This window comes from Geotrypetes seraphini, chromosome 12 (assembly GCF_902459505.1).
Source record: "Geotrypetes seraphini chromosome 12, aGeoSer1.1, whole genome shotgun sequence".
NCBI classification, from domain to species: Eukaryota; Metazoa; Chordata; class Amphibia; order Gymnophiona; family Dermophiidae; genus Geotrypetes; species Geotrypetes seraphini.
The window spans coordinates 21,025,925-21,048,393 of NC_047095.1; the positions used below are offsets into that span (position 1 = coordinate 21,025,925).

A 22,469-nucleotide genomic window follows, 5' to 3' on the forward strand; every position below is an offset into this window, starting at 1 on the left:
AGTGCATGCACATAGATCTCATGCATAGTCATTGGGGAAATCCTGAAAACCCGACTGGATTGCAGCCCTCAAGGAGGGACTTTGAGACCCCTGATGTAGTGCAACAACAGTTGTTACATGGCCCTCTATCAGTCCTCACTCACAGTCTCCATTCTCAAATTTTCCAACCCCAGCCACGACAGGCTCAATACAATAACTTTGTTGCCACCTATTTCCCAGCTAGGCTGGTGGCTAGGACTGGTCCTACACCTGGATTAGCATGTACCATGCTGGCTAACCCCCCACCCCAGTGCTGTATTCTCAGGCGTACAGCTTCTAAGATCCACACGGGGAGGTATGGGATCCTGGTGGGGTAAAAGAGAGTAAGCGGTGCCTTTGTTAGGGCTACCACTGCAAATTCTGCCCAGTACATTCTCTCCTATAACGATTCCACAGGGACTAGACCTGTGTCATACAAACTTTGCCCACCCGTGGCACACTAAACATAGTGACTGCGCCTCAAGGCATCCGGACGTGCTTGGCTGTTAGCACAATGACATCACGCGCATGCGCAAAGGCCCTCCAGACGGGCCCTGAGCCACCAGTGGAGGGGGGGAGGGTGTCGGCAGGAAAGACACATGGATAAAAGGAGAGATGCTGGCGCTGGTTGATTGCCCACAGGCGAGGCACGTTCTGTAGACAGTTAGCCGGCACCGGCATTTCTCCTCCTTCACAGCGTCTTGCGGCACATCTGAAATCTCAGGAGGCACACTAGTGTGCCACGGCACACAGTTTGCGATACACTGGACTAGACGGTTCCAAGACAAGGGCTCAATTCTGAAGCTCCCACCATGCTTGCAGAATTGTGCAAGACCAGCGGCGCTCTCTAAGACACTTGCCGTGTAAGAGACTATCGCATTCTTTATGTGCAGCTTACATCTCCAGTTCTTAATTTCTTTAGGTCTCTTCCTTTCTTTTTTTTTTTCTGTTACCCTTTCATCAGCCTATTTCACAACCAACTGGCTATCAGTCAAGTAAATATGCCAGTGCTCACAGAACCTATTACCCGCATGCGGAGAACTCCTGCCGAAACAGAATGCTACCCAGACACCCCCACCACTTCCCTCTCCTTTTCGCAAGGAGAATAAGTACACAGTAGGGATCTTACGCAATAGGAATAAAATAGAGGTGTTGAAAGGTGCTCCAAATGCCAAGAGAATATAATCACTCTCTTGCAAAATCTTCCTTTTCTTGAAGCATCTCTGAGATTCTGTGATGTAGGTAAGTGTAATACCTGCTCGAGAAAGGTGTGACTTTGCTCTGTTGCCAATTAATTTGAGTGGTTCCTGTCATACAGCTGAGCTATAATCTCATTTCACTTTCATCTCATTGGGTTTGGGTTCCTCATTAAGGCTCCCTTTTATGAAGCCATGTTGGGCTTTTATTTTATCGCCGGCTGCGACAGACACATAGGAATTCTATGAGCATCGGAGTTAATATTGCCATGGCCAGCGATAAAAAAGCCTAACGTGGCTTCGTAAAAGGGGGGAGGGGCGTTAAGTATGATATTCCTAAATTATCTTTCCTGAAGCGTTCCAAGGTTCCTGCTTCAGTTATTTTTTTATTTTTATTTTGTTAATTTATATTCCGCCTACACACTAAGTGAATCACAATAAAATATCCATGAAAAGACATTGTGTCTTTTCATACAAAACAACAAAACTTGACCAAAACAGTACCTGCACTCCCTTTACCTCAAAGGATATGCGAACAAAACAAATGGGTCTTCAACAATTTCTTCAACTGGACCACTTTTGTTGCAAGACATAAGAACCCTGACAAACTTTCCTGCAAACGTGGTCCAGCGGTCGAAAAAGCAGCTGCCTCATATCTGCATAGCACGCTTCCCCCAGACTTTCAGTTTCCAAATATTTCAGAGTTGTCAAGGGTGGACCGTCCTAAAGAGTGAGATTTACCATGCCAAGGAGTGAGATTTTTCCGACGGATTTAAGTGTAAGTTTCAAGTTTATTAGAAATTTGATGAATCGCTTAAACATAATTTACTAAGCGAATAACATTAAAATCCAAGATATGCATACAACATATAAATTAAAAAAGCAACTAATAAGAAAAGGGGTTAGACGAACAGACGAACAGACAGAACTGAATACGAAGGGAGTGAAGGGATAAAGTTACAAAATTATTCCTACAGATCAAGACTTTGCCATAAAAGCTGAACGGATCCGTTTCATTATCCAATCCAGCCCGAGTACTCAGCCGGGGTCCACATAGCTAAGCACCATTCACCCACTTACCTCTGTGGGTGCCAGCATTGAATATTGTCTACACCGGCATAAATGCTGGATCCTCCTCAATGCCACCCTTGACCTGCCCATTTTTTCATTGGCCAGTTAGAGCTAATATTCAGCTGCACCGCCCAGTTAAAAGTTGCTGAACAACTAGAGATACAGGGGAAGGGAAGGGGGTGCGTGTGCAGTGGAGAGGAGGAGGGGTGCCGGCGCTCATGATGGCGTCCAGGACGAACCGCCCTTCCCTTACTACGCCAGTACATGGATGGGGCACAGAATAGGTGTGGTAGACTTAGGCGTAATTAGGCATCTAAGAAAGGAGCTGGTAAATTGTGCCAGCTAATACCTGACCTAATGTTGCGGCGCCTACCTCTGCGATGCCTAGCAATGCATAAGTCTGCTTAGGCGCCACTAGGTGTGATTCTATATAGGATGCCTAGCTAGGTCACCATATTTTTCTCTGGGAAACCCCAGACATATGACCCCGCCCTGTTCCGACTCCAGTCGAGCCCTATTCCGCCTCCAGCTCTGCCCCGTTCCGCCCCCAGCCTCGCTCCCACAAAGCCTCCTCTTTTCTTCCGGATAAGCTCCATCCGCATCTGGAGGGCCTGGACGTCATCTGAACATGCTCAAAGGCCCTCCAGATTCGGCCGGAGCTTGTTGGGGCTTTCCAAAACCCGGACAAATGTCGGGTTTTAGAAAGTCTGTCTGGGAACCCAGACAGTCCTCTAAAAAGAGGACATGTTTGGGTTTTCCTGGATGTCTGATAACCCTACTACTAGGGTTGATTGATGACCACGCAGGCCAGTGCATAGGCATGGTTAAATGCCATTTATAGAATATGGCCTTAAGGTCTCCTGTGCTAATCCTGCACTAATTGGTCAATGTACACCAATGCCCATGTGTTGATTGACAGAGGGCATGCCTACTCTCCACCCCAAACTTGTTCCCAGTGCGCCAAGCTTGAAATTTGTACATGGCACCTGAACACATTTCGTGGCCATAGATTTTAAGTGGTGATATGCCACTTGGTAAAAATATCCCTACATAATTTAAGGAACTGCAGGCCTGCAGGGTTAAATAGCTTCCACAAATATAATCTTGAATTTATTATATAGACCCATATCGTATGTCAGAAATCATGTAGAGAATAAATAGAATATTAAAACCCAAAATAAAGACATATGTATCATACAGAAACAACAACCAGTAGATACTTTCCAAAAGATATGATAAAGAACATATACTGTAAATGCTGAAAGGCAAATTAGATTGGGCAATGTAGCAAAAGAGACAATCTCCACAATGTGATACTTTCAGATATTTGAGTTCTTTTCATCAGCAAGATATGCACTTCTTTCTTTCCTTTGTTATGACTTGGCACGTTGCGCAATATTAATGAACATTTATACAACATGTCATTAAACTGCCTTGCTTGCGTAACAATATACTGTATGACTTTGTTAAGAAATGACCTAATTGTACATGGCAGATTTCCAAAGCCTAACTCAGAAGATACAGATGTTATAGTTGCCCGGGGTGTATCTTTCAGGGCGTAGACAGCAACTAAGGATGATATACAGACAGGTCTGGTACAACGGTAATAAGCATATTTTCAGCCTTGCCTACCCACCCCTCCCCCCAGGCAATTAACTTTCAGACCCAAACCACCCCATCTGCCATATTTTGATAATTAAACTTAGTACTCATGAAGGCTCCATATTTACGCCTCCCAGAGCAGTACTGTGGAAAACAGCATACTTTCAAATATTCAACTTTATATACTTAATACAGGTATGTTTCAGAAATCATGTGACTGTGTCTGATGAATATGTCATCTCTGATTTTTGGGCTTAAGACTGCAAATTCATAGACATGTAAATTAAAAGTAAATCCATATGTCAAGTGATCTCTGAAATGGCTGATTAGCTGGGCTGAATTAGGATATTTCTATTGAAAATGAAATTTATATGTTGTTGCTGCAGAATATTTTATTTATTTATTTGGATTTTTATCCCGTCCTCCCAGTAGCTCAGAACGGTCTACAAATGAACATACACAGTGGAGAGTAACTAGACATATAAGTAATACAACAGGTTTAGTGATTGGATTTATAGATTTTGGAGAGAATTAAATACAGGGAGAGTATAGCAGAAAGAGAGAAGGGGGAAATACAGTAGTTTAGTTTAAGGAAAGTTATATGCGTTTAGGTACAATTTGTTAGTGGAGAGAGTAAGAGAGGGTTATATTGGAGTTTGGGGAGGTGATAGGAGGGTGGAGGGGTGGGGCGTAAGGTGGGGAGAAGACAGAGGAGATCTTTAGTTGAAGAGGAGGGTCTTTACCGATTTACGGAATGTTAATAATGAGTTCTGTTGTCTAAGTTGGGGGGGGAGTTGGTTCCAAAGGTGTGGAATGAAGTGGCTGTAGGATCGTTTGTGGGCAGTTTCTGTGAGCAGGGATCTTCCGGGGGGGGTGCATAGGCGTATCTCTGACTTTGAGCGGAGGGTGCGAGTGGGGTTGTAGATGGGAATACAGAATTCCCATAGCCCCCATGTATCTCTCTCGAGTGCTAATTCCCTACGCTCCATCTAGGACCCTTCGTTCAGCTAACTGAAATCTACTTCTTATACCCTCTTTCTGCAACATCGTGGAAGACTTTCTCTTGAGGATACTTCCACGTTTTTCCAATAGGAAGCTAAACATATTTGCGCTGCCATAGCCACTAATGAGATAAGCCATTGAATCTCAGAATCCTGCGTCGGCAGGCTTTCATTAAGCAAAAATACTCTAATATCCATTGGAACCGTAATATGGATATTACCATTTTCCAATATTGACAAACTAAAAAGCAATCCTACCATATATGGGTAAATGTCCCCAACTGCCGCATGCCCTTCAGCACAAGCCTGTTGTATACAAGCTGGAGTTTAATACCATTGGTAGAGAATCTTGTAACTATGCTTGTATACAACACCTACAGGCTTGTGCTGAAGGGCATGTGGCAGTTGGGGACATTTACACATATATGGTAGGATTGCTTTTTAGTTTGTCAATATTGGAAAATGGTAATATCCATATTACGGTTCCAATGGATATTAGAGTATTTTTGCTTAATGAAATAGAGATTCTCAACAAGATACAATAAATCTGTTCCCAATGTTGCCTCATCCAAAACTCCCACTTTTCCTCATAAAAACGTATTGCTAGAGGTTGTGGTAAGAGCAGCTAGTGTAGCAGGTTTTAAGAAGGGTTTGGACAATTTCCTGGAGGAAAAGTCCATAGTCTGTTATTGAGAAAGACATGGGGCCAGCCACTGCTTGCCCTGGATCGTTAGTATGGAATGTTGCTACTTCTTGGGTTTTGGCCAGGTACTAGTGACCCGGATTGGCCACCGTGAGATCGGGCTACTGGGCTTGATGGACCATTGGTCTGACCCGGCAAGGCTATTTATATGTTCTTACTGGAGTGCTCAGCAAGAGAGTCTTATAAAAACGTGAAATGAGACCCTATCCTAAACCCATATGAAAAAGTTTTAATAGGGGGAAATCCTCTGCTGCTCAATGAGGTAAACCTTCTGTAACATAAAGTCTCTATGTTGGCAAAAAATCAGAAATGCTCAACCCATACTCCTCCTGGAGAGCTGAGAATGGTATCAACAAGGGTTTATCTACCACTAATTGTCCCAAAACCCACAGGCCCTGCCTGGCCCACTGATGAAAAATAGTCGTCAATCTCCCTGGCAAAAAACCCAGAGCACACTGAATAGGAGTATTCCTAATGTAAAGTTGATGAGGAAAAATTTCTTCTGCACCAACGCCCAGAGCCCGAGTGTGCAGGCCACACCTGGTGGGTCCCCCGATCTCCCCTTCACCAGTTCTACAATAGAATAGATATGTGGTTTTTAGAACGGGCTGTCTGTAGCAGGGTTCAAGTGGTCACCAATGAACCCGGCATTAGTTGGATCATACGCCTGTTAAATTGGTAATATCTTCCTCTACATTTCAGAGGAGGAATAGCTACTGGAAACTTAATCAGCTATTGCTTGATTCACAGGTGCTCCCCTTTTTGGAAAAAGATATTCATGAATATTTTGCTTTGAATGATACAGGAGAAGTGTGGCAGTAAATGTATGGGAAGGCTTTAAAGCTCTGATGAGAGGCCACTGTATCTCTAAAATATCTTATAAACCTAAGTTTACACTAAAGCAGAAGTATATTCTATAGAAAGATATATTGGTTCTGAAGCAGTAGCAAAAGAGCTCTCCTGCTTCTATACAGTTGTGGGCTTTAATGGAGGCCAAGAGGTAGGAACTACGTAATTTGGAGGTGGAAGACATTCATTGGGCTTTGCTACAGACTAAGCAAGAGTATTATGAATGGGGTAATAAAGCCGGGCACATCAATTACGTAGTCTTATCTTGGGGATGTGTGCTAGGGGAATTTAGTTAAGGATGGGGATGAAATTAGGCAGGCTTTTATGCTGTTCTTCCAGCAGCTTTATACTCCAGAGTTGGAAGCCACAGATTCTGATATAGCAGCATATTTGCAAGAAGTTACTCTCCTGAGTTTACCCTGGAGCGCAGTGGACAACTATCTCATCGCAGCAGAAGAAGTATTGTGGGCCATTACCCAGCTGCCGAATCAAAAAGCATCTTTAATTGTAGAACCACTTACACATATGTTTAATGCTCTTCTTGATGAACAAGATTTGCCATTGCCCTTGTTGTTGAAGCCTGGGAAAGATCCCACCCAATGTGCTTCTTACAGACCGATTTCCCTCTTAGGGGTTGACTATAAGCTGCTGACCAAAATCCTGGCTTCAAAAATATTTGTCTGATTTGGTGTATGGGGACCAGCCTGGCGTTGTGGCTGGGCGACAACCAATGGATAATATTCGGTGCCTGTTGACCCTGATTTGGACAGTGCAGTGGGGGCCTTCTCCAGCAGTGACTCTCACCATTAACATGGAGAAAGCCTTTGACATAAATTTGGCTTTGAGGGAAATTTCCTGACCTGGCTGTCTTATTTACAAAAATCCAGTAGCATGCCTTCAGATAAATCGAGGATATACAGATCTGTTCCTGATTTGCCGCAGCACAAGGCAAGGCTGACCCCTTTCTCCTTTAATTTGTGCATTGGTTATGGGGCCACTGGCTTAATACGTTAGGGATAATGACAGGATACAAGGAACTCAGGACTCAGGAACATAAACAACTCCTATATGCTGATGATGTGTTATTTGTGGTAACAAATCCAGAGATACCCCTGTCAGAATTATTACAGACATTATTAACATTTGGTAGTTTTAGGCTTCTGTCTAAGGGGTCCCTTTACAAAGGCACGGTAGCGGTTTAACACGCCTAGTACGTTAAACCGCCTGCCGCGCTAGTACCTAACGCCTCCATTGACGAGGCGTTAGGATTTTAGGCTGCCGCGGGGGTTAGCGTGTGATGAAATGTCTGACGCGCTAACCCCCATAGCGCGCCTTGATAAGAGGAGCCCTAAATGTATCTAAGTCAGAAATTCTTAACCTTACGATACCGTGGGATCAGCTTGGGGAGCTGTGGAACACGGTTTTAATTTTGAAGGAAATCCACTTTTATTAAGTATCCAGGAGTTAATATACCAGCAGATTTATCGAAACTGTTTTCTTTTAATTATCCCTTTCTTATGGCTTTGGTTTTAGCAAACCTAGGCCAATGGGAGGGATTGGGAACATCATTGCTGTTAAAATGATTGCCCTCTCCAAATTTTTGTATCTATTTGCAAGCCTGCCGTTGACTACTTCCACATGTTTTCTGCATCAATTGCAAAGAAAGTCATTCCAATATATTTGGAAGTACAAGCCACCATAGGTTAGGAGAGCTAGAATGTATTTGGATTGGGTCCATAATGGGATGGGGGTACCCTACTTTTTAATGTTACTATCAAGCTGCTCAGCTCAAGGCATTGCTAGAATGGGATACACACCCTAATAAGCGATGGGTTCAGCTAGAACAGACATTGATAGAACCGCTACCTATAAATGTTACCCTGGCTAACTTTGGAGGAAGTTCGGGCTTGAGGTGCGGGAGAATAAAACGTGTAGCCTTGGATCTCAGGATGATATGGTCTCCACACTTCCTCTATGTCTTGCTACAAATTTTATAAGGGAAGATCTATCCCCTTCTTCTCATCTCTTCTTATCTAGACCCTCACTAAATAAAGACTAGAAGCAGAAATATGCAGATAAAAATAAAATTCTTTGCTCTGCTGTCTTCTTCAATCTCACCTTCTCCCCTTCTGTTCCATGCACTACAGGAGAGGAACGGCTGGATCAAGACTCAGAGCAGCTCTTCTCTTCTCCCTCCCATTCTGTTTCTTGAAGTAGGGGAAGTAGAACACTTTTTTAGTTGAAGGAGCCAAACAAACTGACCTCTGACCCTACCTCCAAACACTTAAATGTCTGATACTGTGTGGCCCACCCTATTTTACTCCCTATGCTTTCTTGTACAGGCTAGGCCCGAGAACCAAGCTTAACGTCATGTACTTAGATCCTTTGAGACAGAAAGTCACAACTATTTAAACAGAAAGAACTATTTAAAATAAAAAACCTAAAATCTAAAACAAACAATAAAACCTATTGTGAAACAAAGCAGTTCATGTGGCTGTTTATTTGTATACATGAAAACAGTGATGGAAGATAGGAAAGCAGTGATTAATATTGCTAATGATTCTTTGAGTGTATGTGGTTGTCAGAACCTACTTTGCTGCTGTTCTTTACCACCCCCAGAAACCCAGAAGCTGGCACCACTATCCCACCCATTCTGCCAAATACTTATGTCAAACCTGTTTGGAGAACCGCCATTGTATATTGTCAATCTTTGCTACATTCTCTAGGCATGCCACTGCAGGATCTTGCAAAGAAAATCTCAAAAGAAAACATAAAATCAGAACAACAAACCCTGCAAAGGGAAAGTACTGTGGTATTTACTTACTGTTAAAGTCTGTTCTTTCAGTTGGGGTAGTATCTCCAGATAGGTATGTTATGCACGCACCTTGACAAGAATATACATCACTCCTTTTTTTAAAAAAAAAATAAGAATGTTATATACATCTTAAACCATAATCTTCTACAAAGAGAATCAAATCATACAAGAAAACATATTAAAGTAACTATAAATGCATCTCTGTCTATGAAATTTATTACAAAAATTTTAAAAAATTCAACATTCCTCACTCCTAAGATAGAGTATATTTGAGGGCAGTCTCAATCTCTAAAATGTATTGCTAGTTCTAATCTTAATACTTGTGCCAAGGAGAGCCTTTGTTTGGAGATCCTATGGAGGGGCATTTTTGATATGATGTCCAAATCCAAGTTAAGACGTTTTGCAGAAGACACACAAAAATCCAGTACCAAACATGCTCATTTTCAAAACTGCAAACCAGAGATGGAGCTGGCTTTAAGGTAAGGACTCCACAGCAAGCTTGAACCAGACTTCCACTCGCTCCTCTAAATGAAATCAGATCACACTGGCAGCTGAAAGAATAACTTCAATCTTTAATAATAATAATAACTTTATTTTTGTATACCGCAATGCCACAAAACAGTTCAGAGCAGTTAACAATGCAAGAGACTGTGCATATACAGCGAAGATATTTATACAGGGAAGATACCATGCAAGGGTTGCAAGAGACTGAATACTGCCAGATGAGAGAGGTGGGTAGAATTTGGTTATTGGGCAGGGAGGGGTTGGAGGAATTTATCAAAGAGGTAAGATTTGAGAGATTTCCTGAAGGATGAGTAAGATGGGGCAGATGAGATGAGGGTGGTCAGGCAATCAGTCCATCTGCGAGCTTGGAATGAGAGAGTTTTGTTAAGGAATCTTTTGTAGATGCAACCCTTTGGAGATGGGTAGGTAAACAGATAGGCATTACTTCTTCTTGGAACGTAGAAGAGGCAGTTTCTTGAACAATAATAATAATAACAACAGTTTATATACCGCAGGACCGTGAAGTTCTATGCAGTTTACAATGATTAAAAGTTATAGATTGAGTAGTTAAGATTTAGCGGTCAGTTATTGTGGGGAAAGATTGTTCAGTGTAGCTGCCTAAGTACTTTAGGGACAAATATGTTTTTAGGTGTCACCTAAATTCCCCATAAGTATTCGCAAGCATGAGTAATTGTTTCAGACCTTTACCCCATAATGCTGCCTGATAAGTGAAGAGATGTTGATGATGTCTTTTAAATTTACATCCTTTAACCGGTGGAGAAATAAAATTCAAGTTTGAGCTTCTCTTAAGTCGATTGGTTGAGAAAGAGAAAAGGTCAGTTATATATCTGGGGGCTAGGCCGAAAAGTACCTTAACCCTTTCAGGACCAAGGGACATATTTGTCCCATAACTTTAAAATCCTATAAATTTTGATTGGGATAGTCTACAGTTCTAAATTTGATATGTACGGATTCCATATGATACTGCCTTTATGTAAACAAACTGGTTCCGACATTCATTCATTAGCGTCGTTGCCAGATTGACGAGAAGATTCACTTGCCACACTGTCCATAAGCCAGAAGTTTGATTTTTTTTTAAAAAATAATGATATTTCACAAAAAAAATCAATTTTTTGGCATCTGCAAGCCCTTTTTACCATAAAAATGTCGTCAAAACCACAAAAATTGGCCTACGATCCTTATGGTCCTGAAAGGGTTAAAGCAGAAACATCCAAATTTAAGCTTCACACATGCCTCCATCGGTAGCCAATGCAGGAGTCGGTAGGAAGGAGTTACATGGTCGAATTTCTTCAGACCCAAAATTAGCCTGATCGCTGCCACAATAACAGTTTCTTTCAACAGTTCCAAACTTATGTGCAATCAGATGTAAGTACCGTAGTTCAGATACACTGGGATCCTCCTTGTTGGATGGATTCTCCTGCAATTTAAAAGTCCAGGTCTATTTGTGTGAGATAGACCTAAATTTGAGTTTCCTGTTTTGATCAGTTGGTTTGTTCTGCCCAAATGACAAACTTCCAGCCCAGAGTCAGGCTTAAGACTCCTCTGGAGTGAGGTCACATTTCTGAGACCACCTTCTAGGAAGTCCCAAGAACTGGCTTGGCTTTTCACATTACCCTGTAGCTCAGTGTCTCTCAAACTGTGTGCCTTGGCGCAGTGGTGTGCTCCGAAGAGATTCCGGGTGTGCCACAAGAGATTCCAGAATTTTACTTTATTTTTAAAAATTCCCTTTATAAGCATACACTAGAATAGATGATATGTATGTTGTGTATGCAAGAGTCTGTCAATGTTATGAGTGTCTGCGTGCGTAAGTATACAACCGCCCAGATAAGTATCATTCTTTGACATGATTGGTCCTTGAAAACTAATGGCAAGTAATTGTAGTTATCCTAACTTGAGCAACAAAGCAATAAGGCTCTGTTACCATTGGATCTTCTTATCTTTGCGAACTTAGATTTTTAACTGTCAGAAATTAGATCGAAAAAAAAGAGAACTGAAGATGGTGGATGATGAAATGCGTGTTTGCTTGTCAACTACTGTGCCGCATTCTGAGTTTATCTGCAATCAAAAACAAGCTCATCCATCACTTTGATTAGCAAGTCTATCTACTTTAGTTTCACCATAGTTACAGTTACCCATGCACAATTTAAAGAACTTTAAATAAATAACTCTCAGATTAAATTTTTTGTTGGCTTTGCAATTTTATAATTTCAATTATAATGTGCCGTGAAAAACATTTGCTCTGGTTAGTGTGCCTGAACTACAAAAAAAATTTGTGATATACTACTGTAGCTTCTGGAAACCAAAAGCAGTTTCAAAGGTGCCAAATTGTCAGCATTTGCCCTCCAGTTCCCTTGGAAATCCAGGTGGAGGCAGCTTAGCACATACACAGGTCAGAAGTTCCCACTCCATTGTTTTCCTTATTATTACCTCCAAGTGTAAAACACAACAAAAACACAACACTGCACTCCAAAACTTCCAAACTTTTATACCATTTACTTGCAGTCATGGAGAATGTACGCACTACTTCTGACCTTCAGTGCATAATATTTACCCAGGCTACACTGGTAAAGTATCGAAATGTAACTGGCAATTTTTTGATTAGAGCAGTGGTACCCAATACAGCCGAGATTATTTCTGCATCCTTATGCACATTTTTTGGTCTCTTTACCTCTTGGTACTTGAAAATTTTTCTCTAATCACTATGTACTGGTCCATCTAGTCCAATATCCCATCTTCACTGCAGCCAATCCAGGTCACAAGTACCTGGCAAAAAAACAAATAGTAGCAACATTCCATGCTACTGACCCAGGGCAAGCAGTGGCTTCCCCCATGTCTGTCTCAGTAGCAGATTATGGACTTATCCTCCAGGAACTTGTCCTTACAGTTTTTTAAAAACCAGCTATGTTAACTGTTCTTACCACATACTCTGTAAATGCATTCCAGCGCTTAACTATTCTCTGAGTGAAAAAATATTTCCTCCTATTGGTTTTAAAAGTAACTTCATCTCATGTCCCCTAGTGTTTGTAATTTTTGATGGAGTAAAAAATTGATCCACTTGAACCTGCTCTACACCACTCAGGATTTTGTAGACTTCAATGATATGTCCCCTCAGCTGTCTCTTTTCCAAGCTGAAGATCTCTAACTTCTTTAGTCTTTTCTCATTCGAGAGGAGTTCCATCCCCTTTATCATCTTGGTCACTCTTCTTTGAACCTTTTCTAGTTCTGATATATCTTTTTTGAGATAAGGCGACCAGAACTGAATGCAATACTCAAGGTGAGGTTGTACCATGGAGCGATATAGAGGTATTACAACATTCTTACCCCCTATTCTACGAATGAGCGTCGGGAGTAGTGCGAGCCATTCAGCATGGCTTTCTGTGCTAAAAAAACGCTAGCGCGGTTTCGTAGAAGAGGGGGTTAGTCTTGTTTACCATCCCTTTTCTAATAATTCCTAGCATCATGTTTGCTTTTTTGGCTACTGCTGCACATTGGGCGGAAGGTTTCAACATATTGTCTACAATGACACCCAGATGACATATTGGGGCATAATAATTTATTCAAATTAGTTTGGGGTCCATTAACAACTTTTGTTACTTCGGTATAGTTGTCTTTTACCTTTAATTTCCTTTAGATTTATGCACACATCCAGGGAAGGGTGGGAGGGCGGGTTATCTCCTTTGTTATATCCCTTGATTGAATGTACTGGAAGGGAGGGGGGGTAATTCATTTTGTATTGTTACTGATAGATTGTAATAGCCTTGAAAATTTTTTTTTAATATATCTTTATTAGATTTTCAAACTACAATTCTGCAACAAGTAATTCATATACATAAAATATCACAAGACAAGCACAATAAACTTTCAGACATTAACTACAATTAAATTTTTCCCCACCCTCCCACCCACTACTCAAATAAAATAAAACCCACAAGAAACTATCCATATATACCTTGAATCAAGTTCCAATGCAAAAAAAAAAAAAAAAAATACAATGACACCCTAACATCTGGTAACTATTATTTGTATTATTCTTCCCATTGTGCAATTCGTGTTTCATCTTTATGCGATCAACATGCTACTTATAAAGGAAATAAGATGTATTCGCATTGGAACAGTCGCTCCTTAAGGCAACAACTTGGCCAACTGTTAAGCTATTCAGATATGTATAAAACTAATAAACTGGGCGATTTATTGGCTCTTGACCTTAGAATATAGATGAATTACATAGTAACATAGTAGATGACGGCAGATAAAGACCCGAATGGTCCATTCAGTCTGCCCAACCTGATTCAATTTAAATTTTTTTAAATTTTTTCTTCTTAGCTATTTCTGGGCAAGAATCCAAAGCTTTACCCGGTACTGTGCTTGGGTTCCTACTGCCGAAATCTCCGTTAAAACCCTCCCAGCCATTGAAGCCCTCCCCAGCCCATCCTCCACCAAATGGCCATATACAAACACAGACCGTGCAAGTCTGCCCAGTACTGGCCTTAGTTCAATCTATATACAGTATATAAAATCGGAGGTATGTATGTGTGTATGTGCCGCGATCACGCAAAAACGGCTTGACCGATTTGAACGAAACTTGGTATGCTGATCCTTCACTACCTGGGGTGATATGTTCTGGGGGTCTCGCGGCCCACCTGCAAACATGGGCGGAGCTACAAACAGAAAATCAGATTTCACCCATTCATGTCAATGGAAAAAATGTAAAAAGCTGCCATTCACACAGTAATTCAAAAACGGCTTGACCGATTTGAACGATACTTGGTATGCAGATCCCTCACTACCTGGGGTGATATGTTCTGGGGGTCTCGCGGCCCACCTGCTCATGTGGGCGGAGCTACAAACAGAAAATCAGATTTCTCCCATTCATGTCAATGGAAAAAATGTAAAAAGCTGCCATTCTCACAGTAATTCCAACTACTTGAGGTGATATGTTCTGTGGGTCTCGCGGCCCACCTGCACACGTGGGCGGAGCTACAAACAGAACATCAGATTTCACCCATTCATGTCAATGGAAAAAATGTAAAAAGCTGCCATTCTCTCAGTAATTCAAAAACGGCTTGACCTATTTGAACGAAACTTGGTATGCAGATCCCTCACTACCTGGGGTGATATGTTCTGGGGGTCTCGCGGCCCACCTGCACACGTGGGCGGAGCTACAAACAGAAAATCAGATTTCACCCATTCATGTCAATGGAAAGGATGTAAAAAGCTGCCATTCTCACAGTAATTCCAACTATAAAACACTTTCTATGACACTATAACCACTAGGGACATCGTTTCTATTCTACCACGGACACCATACATATAGAGTTTGTATGTTCTAAATGTGTTTGTAACTGTTTCCTTCATGCACCCCAGTTCATAATGTTATTACATTACATGAGTACTCACATATGCTGAACTAGGAACACAGGTTCCATTCTGAACCGGAAAAATACTGCATGGAGTTTCTTTTCAACCTGAGTTTCCACATATTGAGTTGATTAAATCAATACTGAAACTTTTGGATGCCACGTATTCCAAAAGATCTTCCTTTTCAGTTTAAGAGATTGCAAATTCCAGTGAGACTTGCTTTCTCTATCACAATCAACAAATCACAGGGACAGACTATTACATACTGTGGAGTGGATTTAAGATCCCCCTGTTTTTCCCATAGACAACTCTATGTTGCTTGCTCAAGGGTGGGTTCACCCAAGAATATATATGTTCTTGCTCCTGGAGGTGAAACTAAAAATGTTGTTTATAATCAAGTTTTGTGTTAGTTGTATTGTATTCATTTTGTCAAATATTTCACATTATAATTTGAATATTGTACTTTTTATAAAGCTGTTAAAAAATAATTTCATTCACCACTATAAAGTATCTTTATTTGATTCCATTTACAGTGTTATTGCTATAATTAAATACCCATGCAACGCCGGGGCATCAGCTAGTTTTTAATATTATTTTCCGATTCTAGATCCTCTGTGTTCATCCCATGCTTATTTGAACTCAGTCACAGTTTTATTCTCCACCACCTCTCTCGGGAGCACATTCCAGGCATCCACCACCCTCTCCGTAAAGTAGAATTTCCTAACATTGCCTTTGAATCTACCACCCCTCAACCTCAAATTATGTCCTCTGGTTTTACCATTTTCCTTTCTCTGGAAAAGATTATGTTCTACGTTAATACCCTTCAAGTTTTTGAACGTCTGAATCATATCTCCCCTGTTTCTCTTTTCCTCTAGGGTATACATATTCAGGGCTTCCAGTCTCTCCTCATATGTCTTCTAGCACAAGCCTCCTATCATTTTCGTCGCCCTCCTCTGGACCGCTTCAAATCTTCTTACGTCCTTCGCCAGATACGGTCTCCAAAACTGAACACAATACTCCAAGTGGGGCCTTACCAATGACCTGTACAGGGGCACCTTCTTCCTTCTACTGGCTAGACCTCTCTTTATATAGCCCAGCATCCTTCTGGCAGCAGCCACTGCCTTGTCACACTGTTTTTTCGCCTTTAGATCTTCGGACCCTATCATCCCAAGGTCCCTCTCCCCGTCCGTGCATATCAGCTTCTCTCCTCCTAGCATATACGATTCCTTCCGATTATTAATCCCCAAATGCATTACTCTGCATTTCTTTGTATTGAATTTTAGTTGCCAGGCATTAGACCATTCCTCTAACTTTTGCAGATCCTTTTTCATATTCTCCACTCCTCTTCAGTGTCTACTCTATTACAAATCTTGGTATCATCTGCAAAAAGGCACACTTTTCCTTCTAACCCTTCAGCAATGTCACTTACATACATATTGAACAGGATTGGCCCCAGCACCGAACCCTGAGGGACTCCACTACTCACCTATCCTTCCTCCGAGCGACTTCCATTAACCACCACCCTCTGGCGTCTGTCCGACAGCCAGTTTCTAACCCAGTTCACCACTTTGGGTCCTAACTTCAGCCCTTCAAGTCTTATATAAAATTGTAAAAATCTGAAATGGTGTTTTAATCAGATGATTTCATTTTAAATGGCTTTGAAACACTATTTTGTACTACTGTGGTGGGAGGTGGGGGTGATGCTTATTTTGTGGCAATATTCACCTGTTTTTAAATATTGTTGATTTTTATATTTTGTGTTCTTTGGGGTACTGTGATATATTGATGCACCCTATATTTTGGATGTGTTTTTACTCTACGGTCTGATTGTATTATATTGTTTTGGGGCAACTATCTATTGTGTGACATAGTCAAAGAACCTCCATTTTTTTTTCCCAGCCTTGAGCTAACTTTCTTTTTTCCATCCATTTCCCGGTAGCATGTAAACAGTGAGTGCTAGGTTTTACTGGGCCATATGGAAGGCATATTTGAACACCATCTGCACACTTTAGATGTAGTAGAGATTATAGAAAGAGAATTGTGGTGTATCTTCTTACATTTGTAGTATAGATCTAAGATACAGAACAATAAAATTAGACCACTTATTCATGCAGCAGCTTGTTAGCAGACACAGGGCTGTAAAAGATGAGGTGTACCATATGACTCCATTTCATAAAACAGGCTTTCATTGTCCATTATTAAAATAAGTACTGGAATAACAAGTTTACACAGTAGGTGTGATGGATGGAGCAAACAGGACTGGTTCTTCTGGTCATAAAGCTCTATAGGCCAGCCTGGAGGCTCAGTGATGGCGAGACCTACTGTAAGTTTGATTCCTGGCTCTGCTGTTCTCTTCCTCTCTTCTTACAATACAGGATAGCATTAGAGGTGGAAGATGGTCAGATGTTGGAGGTCAGATTTGTCCCTGGATCTCTCTCCCTATCATGCTACCTTCTGTCCTCACACACTAGCACAGTGAAGGTAACCAAAAGATGCTGGAAAGAAGATGCACGTGGCTTAGCCCATTACAAGTAGCAACATTTGGGAGAGACGGCAAACCTCTTCGGACCATTGTTTCTTTCCAAGACAGTAAGGTACCAGTGCAAAGCTGAAGTGTTTTTATTATTATATACAAAATCGGAGAGAATCCTGATGCAGGCCGTAGGGCCGAAACATGTTCGTGGCACGTCCTTTGAGTTTGAATAATAAAGCAGCTTAGCACCTTTCGGTTACCTTCACTCTGCTAGTGTGTTCTTCATCCTGTGGGGGTGGTTCTTCTGTTACTTTGGGATGCCTTCTGTCCTCAGCCATGTTCTCCCTAAATGCCCTAAATTAATTTCAAGGTGGAGTACTTCATGTTGAAATTTCTGTATGTTGAAATTTATTATGTATGTCAATTTGTGATTCGCTTTGTATAAGGCAAATAATAAGTAAACAATACAAGAAATAAACAGTTGCTTCAAAATATTTTACCACATCAACAATTTTCAAATAAATATTCTTCAAAAGTTTTCTAAAATATAAAATAATTATATAAAGTATAGTGTCCCCCCCGGTCATTTGCGGTCAGCGGTTCGCGGTCCCGGTCATTCGCGGTATTTTCTGACCGTGAACTGCCAACCAGGAGAGGGCAGCTGGAGAGGCAGGAGAAAGCAACTGGAGCGCCGGCGAGTGAAGGAAACCACTCGCTGTATGCTCCGACCGCCTCTTCCTGCACTAAAGTCGGGCCTTACCAATCAGGAGCTGCGTGTGCAGCAAGAAACATAAGACTATATACCCCTCTTATCCTTCCCCTCAAACCACTGTCCTATCATATATTGTAGTTCCTTTTCTCACCCAATCTTAAGACACTGTTTCCTTCACGCTTGATTTCTCACTATTATAGATATTTTACATAGATTATAGACATTTGAACAATGGGCAGTATGTCAAATGTAAATAAACTTGGATGAGATAGAATAGCTTTGAACCTAATATCCCTAGAATAGCTTTGAACCTAATATCCCTAGATGAAGGCAAATCCAAAAGCAAATAGCTACAACATCTAGGAACAAAGTATGACCTTAAGAAGCTTATCGGAGCAACCAATCTCTCTGGACGAAAGCCACTAAGAGTCCTGCAAATCAAAGAGGCTTTTTTTTTAAAAAAAAATTTTTTTAATTAAAAAAAAAATTTTTTTTAATTCTTTATTAATTTTTATTACTAACAAAAAGTGAAACACAATGTTCACATCAGTAATAATAAATAAACACTTAAATACAATCAGTACTAGTACAACAATATATGCCCTCCCCCCACAATTACCTTAAGATCACCCTAAAGATACATCCCCCCACCCCCCAAAATGTGTCTGAATTACACCAATAAAAGAAGGCTAATCAAACTATAACAATTGTACAAAAGATGTTAATGGACCCCAAATTAAGTTAAATATCTTAGAATGCCCTAAAATGTCGGCATTCATCTTTTCATACCTGCAACTTAAACATAAGAACATAAGCAGTGCCTCTGCTGGGTCTGACCTGAGGTCCATCATGCCCAGCAGTCTGCTCACGCGGCGGCCCATCAGGTCCAGGACCTGTATAGTAATCCTCTATCTATCACCTTCTATCCCCTTTTCCTTCAAGAAATTATCTAATCCTTTCCTGAACCCCAAAACCGTACTCTGTCCTATCACACCCTCTGGAAGCGCATTCCAGGTGTCCACCACCCTTTGGGTAAAGAAGAACTTCCTAGCATTGGTTCTGAATCTGTCCCCTCTTAATTTTTCCAAATGCCCTCTTGTTCTTGTAGTTCTTAAAAGTTTGAAGAATCTGTCCCTCTTCACTTTCTCTATGCCCTTCATGATCTTGTAAGTCTTTATCATGTCCCCTCTAAGTCTCCACTTATCCAGGGAAAAGAGCCCCAGTTTCTCTAATCTTTCAGCATATGAAAGGTTTTCCATACCTTTTATCAATCGTTTCACTTTTTTCTGAACCCTCTTGAGTATCGCCATATCCTTCTTAAGGCACGGCGACCAATATTGGACGCAGTACTCCAGATGCACCATCGCCCGATACAACGGCAGGATAACGTCTTTCGTTCTGGTTGTAATACCTTTCTTGATAGTACCCAGCATTCTATTCACCTTCTTAGAGGCCACTGCACACTGTGCCGACAGCTTCATTGTGTCCACTATTACCCCCAAGTCCTTTTCTTAGGTACTTTCACCCATTATCAGCCCTCCCATCGTATAGCTGTACTTTGGGTTTCTGTTTCCTACATGCCAGACTTTACATTTCTCTTCATTAAACTTCATCTGCCATCTCGTCGCCCACTCTTCTAGTTTGTTCAGGTCCCTTTGTAAATCGTCACAGTCCTCTTTAGTCCCAACTCCACTAAACAGTTTGGCGTCATCTGCGAATTTTATTACTTTGTACTTCATCCCTGTTTCTAGATCATTTATAAATACATTGAACTGCAGCAGTCCGAGTACTGACCCCTTCGGAACACCACTCGTGACCCCCTCCTCCAGTCCGAGTAGTGGCCCTTCACTCCCACCCTTTGCTTTCTACCCGCCAACCAATTTTTGATCTATCTATGTACGTCTCCTTCCACCCCATGGTTCTTCAGTTTCCGTAGTAGGCGTTCATGGGGTACTTTGTCAAAGGCTTTTTGGAAATCTAAGTATACGATATCTATGGGGTCCCCTTTGTCCATCCGTTTGTTAATTCCTTTGAAGAAGTGTAATAAGTTTGTTAGGCACGATCTTCCCTTGCAGAAGCCATGTTGGCTTGTTTTCATCAGTTTATTCCTTTCTAGATGCTTGTCGATGCTGTCTTTTATCAGCGCTTCCGCCATCTTCCCCGGAACTGAAGTCAAACTTACCGGTGTGTAGTTCCCCGGGTCACCTCTCGATCCTTTTTTAAAGATGGGCATAACATAAGCTATCTTCCAATCCTCCGGGATCATGCCTATTTTCAGGGATAGATTACAAACCTGCTGTAGTAGTTCCGCTATTTCCTCCTTTAGTTCTTTCAATACCCTAGGGTGGATTCCGTCCGGGCCCGGAGATTTGTCAGTTTTTAATCTATCTATCTGCTTGTGTACGTCTTCAAGGCTTACCTCCATGGATGTTAATTTTTCTGCTTGATCTCCTTTGAAGATTTTTTTCAGGTTCCGGCACGTTGGATGTGTCCTCTCTTGTAAATACTGACGAAAAGAACATGTTTAGTCTATCTTCCTCCTTCACCACTCCTTTCCTATCTCCGTCATCCAGCGGTCCCACCTCCTCCCTAGCCGGCTGCTTCTCTTTAACATATCTGAAGAACGGTTTGAAATTTCGTGCTTCCCTGGCTAGCCTCTCTTCATATTCTCGCCCATCAAAAGGAAAATTAAGACGATCACAGAGAGGCTGTTTTAAATTTTATATGAGATTTTACTGGAGTCCAGTGTAAACTAGCCAATAAAAGAGTGACTGAACCAAAGCGAGGTTTACATAATATCAATCTGGCAGCTGTATTTTGAAGCAGTTGAATCTTGTCTATTAATTAAAATAGAAAGCTGAACTATCACCCTGTAATGATCAGAAATAAAATAAGAGCACAATTATTTCCGCTTTTAAAAATGTTCTGTCATAGAATATAGCTATTCCTGAACGCATCCTGGTATCATTTTCTGCTCTCCACTCTCTGTGCATTTTAACCCTTTAATTGGCAGATGGTGAAACGGCTGCTTTACGTAACTTGATGTTGAATGAGAGCAACAGTGCCAAGTAACAGGCATTTGGAGAAGTAGATCTCCCATAAGACTATCAAATAATTTGCTGAATATCAATATTTAATTTTTTATCAAACAGGCCTCAGACCCACCACTCCACCACCTAGCAAGAACTTCTAGCGGGAAGAATTACATGCAGTGGCGTACCAAGGGGGGGGCGGTGCGCCCCGGGTGCCAGCCCTAAGGGGGTGCTCCCGGCCTTGCCGTTCAGTCCCCTCCAACCCCCGAAGGACCGCTCGCCCCACTGACCTTCCTGCACCACCTGTGAAGCAGTCCGCAGCAGGATCGCGAAGTCAGCGTCAGCGATCCCTGCGCTGCTGCTGCTTCCTGCGCCGCGATTCCGCCCCTCCTCTGACATCAGAGGAGGGGCGGGACCGTGGCGCAGGAAGCAGCGCAGGGATCGCTGACGCTGACTTCGCGATCCTGCTGCGGCTGCTTTATAGGTGGTGCGGGGAGGCCAGGGGGGCGAGCAGTCCTTCGGGGTGGGTCGGGGCATCAGGCCTTCAGGGTGGGGCAGGCAGGGAGGCAGGCAGGCTTTCAAGGGGGAGGGGGTGACAGGCAGGCAGGCAGGCCTTCAAGGGGGGACAGGCCTTCGGGGGGGGTACAGACCTTCAAGGGGTGCAGGCCTTCAAGGGGGGCAGGCAGGCTTTCAGGGGGGGTGCAGGCCTTCGGGGGGGTGTAGGCCTTTGGGGGGTGCAGGCCTTCAAAGGGGGGTGCAGGCCTTCAAGGGGGGGGGGGGACAGGCCTTCAAGGGGGGAAAGGCAGGCAGGCCTTCAAGGGGGGGACAGGCCTACAAGGGGGGACAGGCCTACAAGGGGGTGGGACAGGCCTTCGGGGGGGGGTGCAGACCTTCAAGGGAGTGCAGGCCTTCAAGGGGGGGTGCAGGCCTTCAAGGGGGGGTGCAGGCCTTCAAGGGGGAGACAGGCCTTCAAGGGGGGGAAAGGCAGGCAGGCAGGCCTTCAAGGGGGGACAGGCCTACAAGGGGGGGACAGGCCTACAAGGGGGTGGGACAGGCCTTCAAGGGGGGGACAGGCCTACAAGGGGGGACAGGCCTACAAGGGGGTGGGACAGGC

General features: G+C 42.4%; 1 long non-coding RNA gene across 2 annotated transcripts in view; it reads right to left on the reverse strand.

Moving 5' to 3' along the window:
- The window catches only part of LOC117346895, a 112,693-nt gene that overhangs the window by 25,058 nt on the left and 65,166 nt on the right, over positions 1 to 22,469 (reverse strand). Inside the window, exons 2-3 of one of the 2 annotated variants that reach the window (XR_004536677.1) lie at positions 9,265 to 9,347; positions 8,559 to 8,647 (exon numbers count right to left, since the gene is read on the reverse strand). This is a non-coding gene — a long non-coding RNA (uncharacterized LOC117346895). The remainder of the gene's footprint in view (positions 1 to 8,558; positions 8,648 to 9,264; positions 9,348 to 22,469) is intronic. The other variant, XR_004536678.1, reaches the window with a different exon arrangement.